Genomic DNA, 12,602 nt, shown 5'->3' on the forward strand with positions numbered 1-12,602 from the left:
TGTGTCCTGTGAAAATCAAATCAAAATGAAAACGTATACAAAATAAATAGTTTTTGATACGAACATAAACTACCAATAATAATTTATTTTTTCAAATCTTATTGCAAAATGTTACTTTCTAATGTGACCTATTAATATTGGGAATAATCACCATCGGTAGGTACTTCTTACCACTATTCCATGATCGTTAACTAATTCAAGTACATATATGTAAGAATGTTTTCAGAGGAAGCAAGAGGCTGGCACATCGACAGAAATGGCAATTTAGCTTGCAAACAGGCGGTTGTCATCCACAGCTTGCAGACTTGGTTATGATTGTTTTGGCCTTCAACCATTCTCATTTTTTTTAGGTTCATCTTGCAATTGATTTTTAAGATTTACCTTCAATTCTATTTTGATCCGTAACTTTTAAAACGTTTCATAATTAGTCCCTAAAATTTTACTTTGTTTTAGTTTTGATCCTTCTATTAGCTTAGTGTTGAAGATTTGACAAATTTTATAGAAATTAGAGACTAAAATTAAAAATATATAAAGTTTAGGGACTAAAACAATAAAAAAATAAAAGTTAATTTCTACAGATAGTTTAAAAAATTTTGTTGTTTCTAATTTTAGTACATAATTATTTACACAGACTATGAAATTATAATGCCTAGTTAACGGAATGACTGAAATTGAATCAACTGTGGGGCATTTGAAAAATCAAGAACCAAAATGAGATGCAGAGTAAATTTTAGGGACAATTTATGGAATTAAATTGTTTTAGAGAGTGATCTGCCTCAACTCAACTACATGAAAGCAGTCATCAAAGAGACATTCCGGTTACATCCACCAGCTCCAGTTTTAGTCCCAAGAGAATCCCTAGAACATGTTGTCATTGATGGTTACGACATTCCAATCAAGACAACGATCTTTGTCAATGCATGGGCAATAGGGCGAGACCCCGAAACCTGGGAAGATCCAGAAACCTTTAAACCGGAAAGATTTCTCGATAGCCTTATCGATTTCAAAGGGCAAGATTTTGAGCTGATTCCTTTCGGGGCCGGTCGAAGAATGTGCCCGGCTATTACGTTTGGTACGGCAACTGTCGAGCTTGCCTTGGCTCAGCTTCTCCATAGCTTTTTGATTGGGAGCTTCCTCCTGGTGTTACGATCAAGGATTTGGATATGACGGAAGTTTTTGGCATCACCATGCACAGGAAATATGGCTTGGATGTACTTGCCAAACCACGTTTTCTTTGAACTAACTGGAGAATACTACTGTCCATTAAAAATATGTGTACTGTGTATATCTCCATAGTAACATGTGTAATATGTATATCTCCATACTAACATGTATAATATGTATATCTCCATACTCGTGATAAAATATGTACCCTATCAAGTCGTTCTTATGGCACTAATTAAATTCTGGAATGGTTGTGTTGAGAGTTGAGACTGATCTCTATGGGTAATGTGGCAACTGAAGACCAGGTGGCAATACAGCTGATGTGTTCCTCTCTGACGTGGCAAATTTTGATTTACTTTGTATTTGTTCTGTTTTGTTTATTTAAGGTACGTTTAATTCGTTGATTTAAATTTTTAATTCGAGTTGATATGTGATTTTATATGAGAATTTTTTACTGTAGTAAAAAAGTTAAATGTGATTATTTCTCAAAGTTTTTTACTATAACAAAACTCAAATTGATAAAATGAACGAGTATTAGTCGGTGATTAGTTATACAATTTGTGCAATAAATACCAAAAAAGAATTACGGGTAAATAAGTTTTTTTTTTTTATTTTCTCAGATTGTTTTTCTGGTTTTAGAGAGATATATAAGAGGCTAAGAGAGTGAGAGAATTGAGAGAGCAAAAGGAACTGAGAGAATTCATGAAGATCTGGGTTTCGCTTTCGTTCTTGGCTCTTGTATTGCTGTGAATCTGGTAATAAAAGTTTTGACTTTCTTGGTTGTTCTCAGTTGAAGAGACAGCCTCAATTTCTCTTGTGTACTTGTGTTCGCTCGATTAGAGTGTTGATTTTCTTGATCATTCTGCAATCGTAAAGTGAGGAATTGCTCTGATTTCCTCACATGTTGCAATATTTTTCTTTGTTGTTTCCAAGTGGTACAATTTCAGATTCAAATTCCCTTTAATTCCATCAGTATTTCTCTGCCGATCAGGCTCTTTTTTTGGTAATCGAGAGGTTTTATCGCGACATGGTTTTTGCTGTGGCCATTTACTTTAAAAGGGTAGATCTCGAATCTTTCTTCATTGGAAATTTCTCTTTTTTATTTTTTTTTATTTTTCTCCGTTAATTTATATTTTTTCGGTCCTTTCCGAGTTGTTGATGTTAGAAATCAATAATTTGGTGAAAATCATCACCCAAAAACCAAGAACATCCATGTTAGATAATCAAGAATTAATAAATCTGTAAGCGGAAGCGTACCTGAATCCATATAGGGTCGTGTAGTTTGTCTTCCAGATCAACACTTTTTTCTAGAGAATCCTTTAACTTTCTCTATGTACTCTCTATAATGATGGGATGTCAGAAAGAAGAATGTAACGTATGATCTAGGGACCATAACTGCCATTTATAGATAACTTTCCTGTTATCTTTTGGTATTTTTATTTCAGCCCATCATAAAAATAGAAATTACCCTTAAGTCTCTACACATTAAAGGCCCACACCCTATTAGATACATTAAAACTCAAAATACCCAAACCTTAGTAGATCACTTTTAATTGGGCTTAACCTTATATGACAGTCCGCAACACATAATTATTCACATATAAGCCCAACGTTGGATTAAGGATCCAACAATCTCCCACTTGGGCTATATGTGTAACCTTATAATTATGCTTTGCAAAAAAATAACCGTGTGAGCTCAATTTTACTGTCATTACCGAAATGTATCTATAACCAATCCGGTCCATCAATCATACCAACATAGGATCAAAGCGGCTTTCGTTACAATTGTCATAACTCGACCCATCAATGGTCACGTATGCCAATACAACTGAATGACATGGATCATGATGTGAATGTGTAGCATGAAAATTTCATGTAATGTGATCTTAACATGCCTATTTCCAACTAGCCCACCTTAAACCTTAGTGAGATCAAACCATACCAAAATCAGAGTGTGAATAAACTAAAAAAACTTTATTTCTGCAGAAAATAACCTCAAAATATCCATTAACTGAAAATATGTCTATATCATAGAAGCATCTAAAATTAAAAACTCCCACTAAAACTGAATATCCTCTAATGACATGACACCCATACGATTAGTGTGCTCATGAAACACTTTGGGTGGCAATCCCTTAGTAAGCGGATCCGCAACCATGGAGTTTGTACCGATGTTCTCTATAGACAATTGTCCACTCTGAACTCTTTCCTTGACAACTAGGAACTTGATGTCTATATGCTTTGACTTCGTCGAGCTCCTGTTATTGTTGGAATACAGCACTGCTGACTTATTGTCACAAAATAACTTGAGTGGCCTTTCAATGCCGTCCACTATGTGCACCCCCATGACAAAATTCCGCAGCCACATTCCGTGATTGGACGCCTCATAACATGCTATGAACTCTGCTGCCATGGTAGAAGAGGCTATAAGAGACTGTTTAGCACTCCGGACAATACCTCCAGATAGCAGGTAGATATAGTCCGACGTAGATTTCATACTATCTAGGCATCCAGCAAAATCAGAGTCAGTATACCCAATGATCTCAAGCTGGTCTAACCTCCTTAATTACTCGTGATAAAATATGTATCCTATCAAGTCGTTTTTGTGGCAATAAATAAATTCTGGAATGGTTGTGTAGAGAGTTGAGATTGATCTCTATGGGTGACTTGGTAACTGAAGACCAGGTGGCAATACAATTGATGTGTTTCTCTCTGACGTGGCAAATTTAGATTTACTGTGTATTTAGTCGGTTTTGTTTACTAGGCCTGATGAGGTCATTGATTTAAGTTTTTAATTCGAGTTAATATGTAATTTTATGTGGGAGTTTTTTAATCCCTGTTTATTTCACCGATTCGAGTTTAAAATTTGAGTTTTGCTACAGTAAAAAACTCTCAGAAATAGTCGCATATAACTTTTTTGTTACAGTAAAACGTTCTCACATAAAATTAAATCTCAATTCGAATTAAAAACTCGAATCAGCAAACTAAACGGACCTTTATTGTAACAAAAAAGTTAAATGTAACTGTTTCTGAGAGTTTTTTATTATAACAAAACTCAAATTTTAAACTCAAATCGGTAAAATGAACGGGCCTCGGTGATTAGTTGTACAATTTGTGCAATAAATACCAAATAAGGATTACGGGTAAGTTTTTTTTCTTTTTTCTCAGACTGTTTTTCTGGTTTTAGAGAGAGATATAGGAGGCTAGTCAGAGAAGGAAGAGAGTGAGAGAATTGAGAGAGCAAAAGGGTCTGTGAGAGAATTCATGAAGATCTAGGTTTTGCTATCGTTCTTGGCTCTTGTATTGCTGTGAATCTGGTAATAAAAGTTTTGACTTTCTTGGTTTTTCTCAGTTGAAGAGACAGCCTCAATTTCGCTGGTGTTCGTGTTCGCTCGATTAGAGTGTTGGTTTTCCTGATCGTTCTGGAATCGTAAAGTGAGGAATTGCTCTGATTTCCCCACATGTTGCAATTTTTTTCTTTGTTGTTTCCAAGTGGTACAATTTCAGATTCAAATTCCCTTTAATTCCATCAATATTTCTCTGCCGATCAGGCTCTTTTTTGGTAACAGCCCTACTTTTTAGTAATATCGAGTGGAGGGCTTATCAGAAAATAGAAATTTAGTTAATAATCTAGTTGGGATGTTATGTTAATTTCTCTAATTGTACATCTCTTTATTGGAAATTGGCACTACGTGCCATAAGCTCCCCGCTTGTATATTGTGTTAAGAATACAAAGTTTACCAACGATCCGTAAATAGGCTAATAGAGATGTAAGCAAAAAGCAAGAAACAACCAGAAATAAATCTAAAAATCAGCTGGGAAGGAATTTCTATATAAGAACCAAAGTATCATTCTTTGTCAATATTTCAACGTCCACACAATATGCTTCATTCAAAACTTCTTTTGGACAAAAACCAGTTGGAACGATCTAGAAATAAAGAAGAGTACATAATCACCCCAACTGCCCAACTTATCAGTTAACAATAAATTAAAAAAAAAAAAAACCTAAACTGCATACTTTGGAACGATCAAATGTACATGTGAAAGCTGATCAAGATTGAACATTACTCGCCCTTCAATCTCCTAGACATCTAGCCGGAAAACATATCTACCATCTACTATATAATATAAGCCTCTTAAAGTAAGCATGTGTCGTGGATTTTTTTTTTCTTTCTATTTTTCAGTTGTTACTTTCTTGCATGTTTGTCTTTTATATATACTTTGTCTCCTATGTAACTTCGGACCAATTTTTTTTTTCCATGTGTCTCATTTATCATTTTTACTTTTCACTTATTTATTGTATATTCTTTTTTCTTACCCCGAGCTTAAGAAAAAGCAGTTAATTTTTATTTCTAAAAATGCCATTCACATCTTGTACTTTTACTTCCTCTTTTTTTTTTTCTTTTTTTTTTTTGCTAAGAAAAAAATTGTACTTTTACTTACCTTACATGTCAAGTACTCTCTCTTCTTACTTCGAGCTTAAGAGAAAACAATTGGTTTTTATTTTTATTTATATCATTCACTTTTTGTACTTTTTACTTAATTATTACCTACTTTCTTCTCTTACTCTCACCCTCAAGTTTCATGGAAAACATTAGTACAATAAAGGGGTAACAAAAAAATGAGTAAACTTTTTTTTGCATAATGCACCCCGAATTTTCAATTTTTGTAAACTACACCTAGAATTTTAAAATCAGTTGCAATTGAGGTCGACTTGCCAATTACGAATGTTATCAAATTGACAATTGAAAACACGAGATTCGCACATCAAAAGGCAAATATCATTATTTTTCAAACCATGTCACATGCAAATCTCGTGTCTTGAACTATCAATTTGATAATGCCATCAACTACTAGAGCTAAATTGCAACTGATTTTAAAGTTAAGGGTAGAATTTGTCAAAAATAAAAGTTTAGGGTCCATTATGCGAAAAACGAAATAATTTATGATGCAACAGTGCAATTTAATCTAAAAAATTGTCCTAATTCTCCGTCAATCAGCAATTCCAAATTTAGGATATACAAACCCTTGAAATGTTTGTCTTCTTCGAGTTTCCATTTTAGTTTTTTCTCCACCCTTAGCGGTATCCAACAATTTGTGTTCACCTTGATTTTAGCACATTTGTAACGCCCCCATCGCTAAACTGGTCTAAGGCCGAATTTAGCGAGATGGTGCTACTTAAAACATACTTTCTACACTTAAAACAATGTTATTTATAAGATGCGGAAACTTGTGGTTGATTTCATTACAAAATTTTCTTAAAAGTTTTTGAACAAATTAAGTCAGAGCGTAAAATGATTACAACCACAAATCTTAGACATTAAACAGTTATTCAAAAGCGATAACAAAAAAATATATATATTTTGAGCCCATCTATTATTTGAAAGTACATATAAGCAAGATGCTAGATGTAGGACTTGGAGTACTCAACCAACCTTGGAAATCATTTTTTTTTTTTTACTCTTCGGTAACAACAACATCATCTATATCACAAGGTAAAACTAACAAGTAAAAACTCAGTAAGTAGATTTCAAATAAAGTAAATATCTAAAATCTCCGTGGCTAAAATCTCTTTGTTAAACATTGTTCATAAACTTTCATACTTATTCTTAGTTTAGGTATGATACAGAACTTTGGTTCTAAGTAAGCTTCTCTATACAGGACCTTCTCTACTTTTGGCCAATTCTCTTCTTTTAAACACTAAGCGGGGTTTTTAGAATCTCTTTCTCTTGTGATCAACAAGAGACTTCCCACTAGCATTTTTCTCTAGTTGTCTCAAAGAGACAATTTCTCTAATTTAGGGCACCGGTCCCTCGCACCACTGCTTACCCAACCTCTCATCCATATACCATACCATAAAATCTCTTAAAGCATAAAAACATAATAAGCAAATATCATAATATCTTTCAAAATAATTAATCATGAATACTATTTGAACATAATCATATAGGGTCTTGTGATGCAGTTTTTAAAATTCTTTTAACTCTACTTACCTGAATTTTGATCACCACTTTGCAAGCACAAACTAGCTGGTTGTGGGGCACCTTCAATGTGCTAATTAACCTTTAAAACCACAGCTTTCAAAAATCACATTCATATCATCATTTAACGAAACAAATAACTACGCATTGTTACGAAAATATTCATAACAAATTCATCAAAACTCAAAATATTATGAGATCAGTGGCAAATAAAAGTAGACTTAAAACTCTCTTTTTAGAGCTACTACATGATGGATTTCAGATTTTTCAAACTAACCAAAAACAGACCGAAATTCAGATTGAAGTACAATCTCGTCAGGAAAATGAAAGTTTTTTAACTAAAATTATAAAATTCATAACTAAATGTAGAAAAATCCGCTTGAAGTGATTCAAAAACTCACATAAAGCTTGAGATGGATAATTTAATAAAAAAATATAAGATCAGTCAAAATCATAAGTATATATGGCACGAAAATAGAATCTACATAGGCTGTACAGAGGACTTATATTTGAACATTTCATCAAATACCTAGCATGCAGATCTTAATCTTCAATGACCCCTCTCAAATACATGAATCATCATCTTAATAAGAGTTTATCTTCAAATAATCATCAATAATATCAAGCTAAAATCATCAATTTCACCCAGAAACCAATATTTGAACCAAAACCTCAAGAAACTCATTTTTAAGAGTCTACAACCAACATGCATGATAAACCCCATCAAAAATCTAAATCTCAAGTAGGATTCAACATCTTAATCTCTGAAATCTTAGTTCCTAATATAAGAAAGAAGTTACCTCAAAGAAAAACGTGTTTCCAAGTGAATAGAAGCTCTAAACTTAGTGATTATTTTTGGTTCTAAGTTTAAAACGAGTTGAGATGGGCTGGTTGAGTCTTTAGCTCTTTCTCTCTTAAAAACCTAGGTTTGATTTTGAGTTTTGGGTGAGAAAAGGAGTGAGAAGAGAGAAGAAAGTGCTATGGTTGGAGTTCTAGGTTTTTTTTTTTGCTGAAATAGACCCAAAAATGAAGTATAAACTTGATATAAACCAAGTAAAAGTAAAGTGGCCTTATAATAGAATAAGTGTCTAAGTTTTTCTAAGCCTCTAATAGTTGTCCTAACCTCATAAAATCAGCTCTAAAGTCTATATTTTTCTTCTTCATTTAGGTGCCTAAAGTTCACTCAATTTGCTAACATAGCCTTCTCTCACAAAAACTCAAAATAGCAACTAAGTCCTCAATACATTTACATAAACTCATATAATAAAAATATAAAATAATGATTCATCATTAAATCAATCATAATAGAGGTAAAATATCATATCAAATAATCATAATAAATATCATTTTTCTTCATAAGTTTAGCACATTGAGTTCCCACATCGAGCTAGTTGCACTGCACATTAAAACTGAAAACTCGATTAGCAAAGCTATAAGTTTAATAAAATCATATGATAGCTATAATAATAAAATATAATGCCAACAAATAACTTTTAGGTAAATGATAAATGTGATGCATGAATTTAATTTACTAAATTTATTTACTATTGGCTTAAAGCTTAATTAAATCTCGGGTATTACAACATTCATCCATTTGTTATTTTGAACGGCACATTCGTCCATTTGTGATCATTATAAAATCTATCAAATTGATGTTCTGAAAAAAAAAAATTGAAAAAAAAAAGATTCTTCTTCAAAATACCGCAAACATTTCCAAGTATAAATTGATCAAAAGAAAACAACTCCCTACGTTTTTTTAAAAAAAAATTAAGGGATATCACTATTACAATAAATATTTACATAAAACTTTTATTTTTTTAGGATCAAATTAAGAAGAAGGAATGTACGGTTTTGTAACTTAATCATATATATGCTTCAAATGTTCACTAAAACCGAGGAAAAAAGGAATAACCCTTTTGCGTTTGGGAAATTGGGACAAGAAAAAAATAGCAAACAAGAACGAATAAACTGTAGTAGAACAAGCAAAGCAATCAACTGATCAATTTGTCGGAAGTCTCAATCCCAGAGTTCATTTCAATAATTCCGAAACCGAGTACTTGATCCACGCGAAAATTCGAGCCTCAAAGGACCGACGCTAATATATTCTCTGCACAACTGCACATATATCTGATCAATTTAGCTTTAGATTAGAAACTCCATTAATGGCTTTCCTTCATCAGTGGCTAGAGTTCACGCCCTCATCCTTGTTCTTTGCCCTAATTTTCCTTGTGATTTCACTGAAGTTCATCATAAGGAAAAACCCAATTATTAGAGAAAGAAAAAAATCATTTAATCTCCCACCAAGCCCTCCAAAACTTCCCATCATTGGAAACCTTCACAAACTTGGCAAAAACCCTCACATCTCTCTCCGAAACTTGTCACAAATGTATGGTCCAATATTTTACTTGAAACTAGGTCAAATCCCCACAGTCATAATTTCATCAGCTAGAATAGCCAATAAATTAAAAAAATAAATAAATAAACTAAGCTGCATACTTTGGAACGGTCAAATGTACATGTGAAAAGTGATCAAGATTAAAAATACTAATCTTGTGTGGCGTTAAATATAATTACTCGTCCTTCAATCTCCCAGACATCTAGCAGAAAAATATATCTACCATCTACTATATAATATAAGCCTCTTAAAGTAAGCATGTGTCATGGAAATTTTTTTTTCTATTTTTACGCTTTTTATTTTTCAGTTGTTACTTTCTTGCATGTTTGTCTTTTATATATACTTTGTCTCTTATGTAACTTCCAACCAATTTTTTTTTCCCCATCTGTCTCATTTATCATTTTTACTTTTCACTTATTCATTGCATACTCTTTTCTCTTATCACTACAAGAAACAAGGCTATTAGCGACCACAAAAAGTCGTTGTAAAAAACACAAAGTCGTCACGACCACTTGTCGTCGCAAACCTGTTGCTACAATTGATTCGTCGCAAAAATAATTTTTGTGACAACAATTAGCCGTCGTAATTATATTTGCGACGACAATCGTCGCAAATGAATCGCTGTAATTATTTCGTCGGTTATATCGTTAAGATGACATAGCATTGATTATTTGTGATGACATTTTACGAATTAAGTCATCGTAAAAAATACATAATTAGCTTACATGTCTTATATTTTTTACGACCACATTTGTCATCGCAAATAATATTTTAATTTTTTATTTATTTTTTCTTATTTTAATAATTAATGTTGTATATTACTATATATTTAAACCCAATATTAAATATAATTAATAAATAATAAAAAACATAAATAAAAATTCTTATTGTAAAAGTAATTAATAAAATAAAATAAAAATGTAACTATAGTAGAAATGTATGGAAATAAAAATTATTACATTAATAAAAATCTAATCTTCTAAATTGGCAGCATCACTAGCATCACATTATTTGTTGCAAGTATTTTTCTACGTGTGGGTTTGAAAGTGTCGTAAAAGATTGCGTCTAGATTTGCGTTTCGCTTTCTCCTTCCATCTGATGCTACAAATATTATAAGAAAAATAATTAAATACATAATGCGATTTAAATGAAAAATATAATTAAACATTACGAGTATACTTACGACGTCGTCGAGGTGCGGCAACGGGTGATGTAGAATGAAATATATTTAGTGATCATATAATACTGATGTAATTAATTTAACAAATTTATAATTACGTTCTAACATACCAAACTCACAGTGTGATGGCAACCTATAAGGATCGGGTGGAGGCGGAGCTCCCCCTGAAGAGCCAGCACAAGTAGTGACTGTGCCAAACATGATTACCTGTTATGAAGTTTTATCAAATTTTATGAAAATTCACACAAGTTATATTGTAATATGTCATTAACATTCTATTAACTATTTTATAATATTTATTTTAAATTTTTTAATTAATAATATAATACTAATTAAAATTTCCATCTAAATTTTTTAATCATCATATATATAATTCATTATTTTTAATTTCTTAATATTTTCATAGGTCGCCTATTTTTTAATCATTATCACATAATCATCATCAAACAAATTTCATACAAATTTCAATCTAATTACCACAAATTTCAATTCTAATTTACAATTCCCAAACTAAATTCAAAATCCAAAACAAAACCACAAACCACAACCAAAATACCAAAATTAATTTATAAAATACCAAAATATTAACTCACAAAATCCAAACCCACAAACACCGGGGGTTGGAAAACGGTATGGCAGTATGGGTGGGTGGGTAATACTTCACTTGAACACCCAAATTTGGAGCCTATATAAAGGCCATAATGTCATGGTGTAACACCCGAATTTGGAGCCTATATAAAGGCGATACTCCACTTGAACAAGACACAACATTTTTTGAGAATTCTCTTCTCCTCTCTCTCGGTTTCTTTCTTATTTTTTGAGTTCTTTGTCTGTTTTTCTTTTGTTGTGTGTTTTTGGTGATAGAGGAAAGGTGCAATTCTAGTTCGCTGAGACGGTTCCGATCGTGCATCGTTCTACCGCCGTTGTCGTTGTATCCTGGGAGATGAACGTCCAACGTTATCTCAAGCACTCGCTGGAGGGGACGAATCTGTTTTAAGGAAAGCGTGGTTCACTTGTGTCGACATCCTTCCCAATTCATTTTTTAAGTTTGGTAGAAAGGTTAAATTAGTGTTGTAACAATTTCATATTCTTACAAAAGTTGTTATATATATTTTTCTTCTTTGTATTATCTATGTTATTGCTAACACACCACATACACAATTCTAGAGTGGACAATCGTTGGTCACAAATTAGACGTCAAAGAGGACTATTTAGAGAAAATGCCTTATTTGAAGGCAGTATTCAAAAGAGTCTTCAGTTACATCCCCTATCCCACTACTGGTTCCGAGAGTCTCAATCAAAGACGTCAAGATAAAGGGACACGACGTCATAGTTGGGTGTCAAGTTTTCATCAATGCATGAGCGATAGGGAGATATCCGGCAACGTGTGGGCCTAACCGGAGAAGTTCGAAATCGGAGAGATTCTTGAATAGCACCTGGACTACAAAGGTCATGACTTTGCATTGATTCCGCTCGGGGGTTTGTCCATGTACTCTATCTTTGCCATGGCCGTTAAATGTCGTCCACAAGTTTGATTGGTCGCTGCCTGGTGAGAGGAGGACTTGGATATGACTGTGACAAGTGGTTTAACCGCGTACAGAAAGTTTCCTCATATGGCTTTGCGAAAATTGCTCTTATATTAGTGAATCGACTATTCTAGCTAGTTATATTTTGGTCATACTAAATTTTAGAGATGTGCATGTTTGGACCATTAGTTTACTAGGACTATATATTGTGTTGTAGCGCCCTAGACTTTAGCTTTAGTATTATCATGAAAAACAAATTAAAAGTGGGTATTGTTGCTTTAGCAGTAAATTGTTAATCTGATAGTTCTAATAAATTGAATAGTTGACGAATATAAATTGCTTTAGCAGAAATTTTA

At 32.8% G+C, this 12,602-nt stretch overlaps 1 pseudogene; it reads left to right on the forward strand.

The window, feature by feature from the left end:
- Nucleotides 1–216: 216 nt before the first annotated feature.
- LOC112092796 lies at nt 217–1,238 on the forward strand (annotated as a pseudogene).
- The last annotated feature ends 11,364 nt before the right edge of the window (nt 1,239–12,602 follow it).

Source organism: Morus notabilis, unplaced genomic scaffold (genome assembly GCF_000414095.1).
Source record: "Morus notabilis unplaced genomic scaffold, ASM41409v2 Scaffold333, whole genome shotgun sequence".
NCBI lineage: Eukaryota > Viridiplantae > Streptophyta > Magnoliopsida > Rosales > Moraceae > Morus > Morus notabilis.